The 6,000-nt window shown below is 38.3% G+C and overlaps 1 long non-coding RNA gene across 1 annotated transcript in view; it reads right to left on the bottom strand.

Moving 5' to 3' along the window:
• Window positions 1-3,305: 3,305 nt before the first annotated feature.
• Window positions 3,306-6,000, bottom strand: part of LOC112530572 — a 153,212-nt gene continuing 150,517 nt past the window's right edge. The window contains exons 6-7 of the long non-coding RNA XR_005849637.1: window positions 4,908-5,329; window positions 3,306-4,791 (exon numbers count right to left, since the gene is read on the bottom strand). This is a non-coding gene — a long non-coding RNA (uncharacterized LOC112530572). The remainder of the gene's footprint in view (window positions 4,792-4,907; window positions 5,330-6,000) is intronic.

The following is a 6,000-nucleotide window of genomic DNA, read 5'->3' as shown; positions in this document are numbered from 1 at the left end:
AACACAGCACTCACTAGTATTTACTGCAAGGTGCACAATGAACTCTCACAAATGTGATTTGCTGTTGCTTGGAAGAATCTTCTTATAACTTCTAATGTAACAACTTTGCAATGAAATCAAATATTTTAAATAGCTAATGGGAGGAAGGGGGTGAAAAGAGTAATTTCTTCTTTCCTGAAATTGAAGAAAAGACTAAAAGATTAGAAAAAAAATCCAAATTTTTTCGCTTGTATGTGTTGGATTCCTTCCCAAATAAAATAAATCTAATTTGCAGAAAATCATGCAGAATTTGGTAGATGCATAATTTTTCTTTCAGCCGTGGCAAAGATTAATATGATATTTTTACATACCCTGAAATAGTAATAATAATAAAAAGAAACACACAGAGTTTAGGGGCATCCAGACCTAACCATGTATTCCTCTTCAATATTCTTCTTCAAGAAACTGTGGACAACATTGGTGATACTAGGAATACATTTATATATTTAACCAGCTCTGTGTCTGTAAATTCATCTTCCACACATATCACTTAAGCATCCTGCAGCAAAGGCTATACCAGCCTTCAGAAATTTTAAGAAATACGAGGTTAAACAGATGTGAAAATGCACAACATTAGAAAGATGATTGAAATAGCCATGCTACCTCCATTTCTTTGATCTCCAATGAAAATCCAAAGCTAGTGAAGCTTGGGGCATACAAAGATCTCTCTTCTTTTCTGGTTTAATAATCAATATAGAAATCCTTGTTAGTCATAGGCTGAGTACTTTTAGCTTTCTGTACTGCTGAGAAAGTTAGAAGTCAGAAAGTTTAATGACTTAGGACCCATAGATTGACACTTTGGTTAACAACATGCCAGCTGCTAGAAGATTTGGACACTGTTTGCGTGTTGAAAGGTTCCTCAGGATTGCTTTCTGTGGTTTCATTTCTTGTTATCTCTAGCATTTGAGCCTAACCTAAAAACCCACATACCAGTTATACTTACTTGACAAAATCAGCTTTATGAAGTCATAGAGAAAGTAGATAAGATTTCTGTAAGGGTATGTAGAAGGAGAGTGTCAGCACCTTTAAAGGCATCTGGTGAAGGACCTTTCCCAAGGCAAGAGAGAATAATAAGAAAGGGAGGTGGTGATTAGGACCTCCATGAAATATTTTTCTGGTGATTCCAAAACTGTAGCCTGAGACATATAATCAGATAAAATCCAGCATCTCATGAAAACTCCCAGTCTCTAAAAGCTTTTTCACATCATCCTGATTCATGAGATCTCCTGAGTTTTCTATTAAAATATTTCACATTTTCTGTTTGCCATTTCAGTAAAAAGATTGTTACCAATTCAAAGCATATTTTTTCACTTTTTAACTAGTAGAGTCTGATGAAATAATCAAACAGAAAATGTTCAGCAGTATCTGACTGGCTAAGATTTCTCAGGTCTCAGAACCAGAATACCTCATTTCACTCCATGAATGTGGTTGGACCATATGAATTCACATATTTTCACTTCTGCTTCCCAGCAAAAGATAAAAAAACAAAAGCTGTGATTCCCCTTGGGACTGAAGTTTGCAACAAAAAGCGGTGTTTGTATGTATTTTGGATCATGTCCACTGCCCACCATGAAAGCACCGCACCCTCGAATTTCTGTTGTAGCTAATTTAAACTGTCTAGTTTTATGACTGAAGTCCAATGACAGATTTCTGGTACCTATAATTTAGCCCTCCATGGTGTCGAGTTGATATCAAATCACAGGCTGACTTCAAACCTCTGCCTATCAAAGAATGAACTAATTTCCACACAGTCCCCATAGCAGAATCTAATTTGCAGAACTGTCATGCTAACACCAACTCTGAGGTAATTCTTTTTGGCAGATCTTAAAGAAGAATGCTGTCATAAGAGGACTTTGAGTGGTTCCCCACTATGCTGCATAATGATGATAATGAAGATAATGCTTTGCTAATGAAATGGAAAATGGTTGGTGGGTTCTTTAAAGCCATTTAGATGGCCACCTCATCTCTTCCGTGCGTCTACTTCAGTTTCTACAACTACAAGAAAAATCCAAATTTACCCTAATCCCTTGGTAAACATATGGAACACAGTCAGCCATAAAAGGTCATGACTTTCAAAAACTGGAAAACAACCACTAGCGAGAGATAAATGAGTATGGCTTTTTTGAGGGTTACTTTTGAGTATGAAAGCAGATGGAGTTGAACATATGCAAGTGTGTGCATTCCTTTGAAATCAGCGGTGAATTTTCACTCAGGGTTCAAACCTCATATAGAATCATCCCTAAGCCCTCATCACAAAACATTTATCTTATTACTTCCAGCCCAACGCATGACAAGAAGCTACTGTAACTTCATCTCACCTGTTTTACAAATACTTATTACATAGTAGTTGTCATGTGTTGTAAATTAATTAGAAAACCACTGCACATTAAACTCACTTGAGAATTCTGAAGTTATGATAGGAATCAGTTTTCATGCCATAGGTAGTTCTTCACTTTTTCTTGATTAAAGATTGTGCTTTTTGAAACATCAGTGCTTTGGTATGTGAGAAATTGATACACTTCCATTTACGTAAAGCAGACAATATTAGGGCAGAAGTTTATATCTCTGAAGAAATCATGGGTATAAAGGCCTTTTAGTAAGCCATTCCAGGGTTTACAAACATCCTATTATTTAGGAACTAAGCCACATCATCCCAGACTTTGAATTTCAATCCATGAATTAGCTGATGTATGTACATAAAATGGAAAATAACCTTGCTGCACCTGAGCACCTACTGATCTGTAAATACTGGCTGCTGTGCTAGAAGTTAGCTTGGCTACCAGACTGCATTAACTTACAATCACAATTCTCCCTTCAGCTCAGCCTTTTTATACAATCATATTTGGGAATGACTTGAAAGATCTAAAAAGTGTAGTGTTTCATGGGGGTGAACTAACCAGGAAATCTGTTTGCCATAGCAAATCAAGGTACCTTAAATGAGCTCTGCAGTCTGCTCTCAGAAATAAGGTTAAAAATGACATTATATTCCAAAAATATACACAATAGAATAAAAAAGGTGTTTTAAGAAACTAAACAAGTAGCAATTCATCAAATACACTGAAGCATAAAGCCACTTTCAATCTAAATGTATTTACATTACATACTGGTTCAAGAACTCAGTCTACAAATGCCCTCTGCACAGAAGTGAGTTTAATTTAAATATGAATTTTGAAAACATTATCTCAATATTTTTTAATAAAAAATAAGAAACATATATTTGATGTTAGATGGATATTTAAACACAAAACACGCATAAACTAAAATCATCCAATACAGCTATAATTTAATGATCATTTTAAAATAAACTGCTATTCAGTATAGACTCTTCTAGCCATAATTGTGTAAGAAGATTTTTTATTCCCAGAAACATCTAATACAAAAAGATCTGAATCTAAAGATTCAGAATACAATGCCCTTGGGTGAATTTTAAGCAGGACTTAGGAAATTAATTCTGCAATTCTTATTATTGTTAATGGGAGTTATTCAGCCAAATCTTCATGCACGAGTTTCAATTAATATGTACTCCTTATGTTTTTTTTCTGCATAATATCTGAAATTAATTTCCATAAACAAGTTCCTAGCAGTTATTTAATACACTAGATTTGATTCTCATTTCACAAAGGTCCCTTGATTCATTCCAATATAAGTCTGAGTGCACAGCAACATTAAAAGAAGTAAAGCCCCCAGCTGAATACTTCAAATTAAATACTCACTCTGGTGTAATTTGAATAACTTCAGCTCAAAGATATATTGATATAAACAAAATCAAAATTGGATCTACAGTAGAATTTCTACAGACCAACTTGTTCCATGGCTTGTCCACTGTTACATTTCCACATCAGTAATTTTTCATCTGTGATCTATAAACACTTCACCTCCTTGCTCTATTGGCAACTGCTTTATGTTGAAGTTTAGTTTTGGTGGGGGATATTCCAGCCAGGTCTTCTAATGTCTCTTTGAAATATGAGAATATACACTGATATGAAAGAAGTGAGGAAAATTGCTTTCCGTTTATCCTATCCGTTTACCTCACTTGAAAGGAAACAGTAATCCACTATATTTCAGTACTGGTCCAGCTCTTCACTGCATTTTGCAAGAGTCTCTTGCATTTGAGGAACTCTTGGATAAACTGAAAGGAAGAAGGTGGCCCATGAATTGTAGAAAAAGGGCCTGTCCACCTCTGAAGAGTACTGGAATGTTGTCAGGTCCTGTAGGAATGCAACAAGGAAGGCTAAGGTCCTCTTGGAATTAAACCTTGAAAAGGAGATAAAGGATAACAAGAAAGGCTTTTTTTTTTAAGTATGTCAACAGTCAAAGGAAGACTAGGGAAAATGCAGGTCTGCTACTAAATGAGGGGGGTGTTCTGTTCAGGGGATGCTGAGAAGGAGGAGATAAAGTACACCTTCTCTGCTTCAGTCTTTAATGCTAACATTAGCCCTCAGGAATCCCAGACCCTGGAGTTAAGAGAGAGTCAGGGGAAAGGAAGACTTTCTTTTGGTTAAGCAGGAAATGGTCAGAAAGCATAAAACCAAAATCAGTGCACACAAATCCATGGCCTGGTTGGAATGCACCCACATGTGCTGAAGGAGCTGGCTGAGGTGATTGTTGAACCACTCTCGATCATCTTTGAAAGGTCTTGGCAAATGGAAGAGATGCCTGAAGACTCAAGGACGGCCAGTGTCACTTCAATCTTCAGAAAGGGCAAGAAGAAGGAGGTGGGAAACTGGAGGCCAGTCAGCCTCACCTCTGACTCTGGAAAGGTAGAGAAACAACTTGTCCTGGATACCTTCTCCATACAATTGGAAGAGAAGAAGGTTATCAGGAGTAATCAACATGGGTTCACCAAGGAGAAATCATGCTTGACCAACCTGATAGCTTTCTATGATGTCATCACTGGCTTGGTAGATTGAGGTAGAGCAGTGAATGTTGTGTACCTTGACTTCGGCAAGGTGTCTGACACCGTTTCCCACAACATCCTTGTTATGAAACTTAGAAACTGTGGCGTAGAGGATTGGATGGTGAGGTAGAAGGAGAACTGGCTGACTGGAAGAGCTCAGAGGATTGTCATCAGTGGCACAGAATCTGGTTGTAGGCCTCTAACTAGTGGTGTTCTCCAGGGGTCAGTGGGACAAAGTGTACTCTCAGCAAGTTTGCTGATGATACAAACCTGGGAGGCTTGACTGATATACCTGAAGGCCGTGCTGTCATTCAACAAGATCTGGACAGGCTGGAGAGTTGGGCAGGAAGGAACACTACGAGGTTTAACAAGAGCAGGTGTAGAGTCTTGCACCTGGGGAGGAATAACGGTATGCATCAGTACAGGTTAGGGGACAACCCGGCAGAAGGAACTCTGCAGAGAAGGACCTGGGACTCCTGGTGGACAACAGGTTGTCCATAAGCCAGCAGTGTGCCCTTATGGACAAGAAGGTCAATGGTATCCTGGGTGCATTAAAAAGAACGTGGCCAGCAGGTTGAGGGAGGTGATCCTCCCCATCTATTCTGCCCTGGTGAGTCCGCATTTAAACTACTGTGTCCAGTTCTGAGCTCCCTGGTTCAAAACAGACAGGGATCTCCTGAAAGAAGCCCAGCAGAGGGTCAGAAAGATGATTAAGGGCCTGAAACTTCTCTCATATGAGGAAAGACTGAGTAACCTGGGTCCGTTTAGCCTGGAGAAGAGAAGGCTGAGAGAAGATCTGATTAATGTTTAGAAATACATAAAGGGAGGTGGGAGGCAAGTGGATGAGCCAGGCTTTTCTCAGTGGTTTGTAGCAATAAGACAAGGAGTTAACAGCCTAATACTTGTATATAGAAAGTTCCATATTGACATGCCAAAGAACATTTTTACAATAAGGGTTTGCACTTAGTTTCAGACAAAGCCAATCAATGACTTGAACAGTTTTGTCCTAGTTTTTGCAATGCTGTCATAAAAGTTTCCTGTCTGCAGTACCATTTGTCACAATA

This window comes from Gallus gallus, chromosome 1, assembly GCF_016699485.2.
Source record: "Gallus gallus isolate bGalGal1 chromosome 1, bGalGal1.mat.broiler.GRCg7b, whole genome shotgun sequence".
NCBI classification, from domain to species: domain Eukaryota; kingdom Metazoa; phylum Chordata; class Aves; order Galliformes; family Phasianidae; genus Gallus; species Gallus gallus.
The sequence above is the reverse complement of the archived record's forward strand: the minus strand, read 5'-3'. Positions and strand labels throughout refer to the sequence as shown.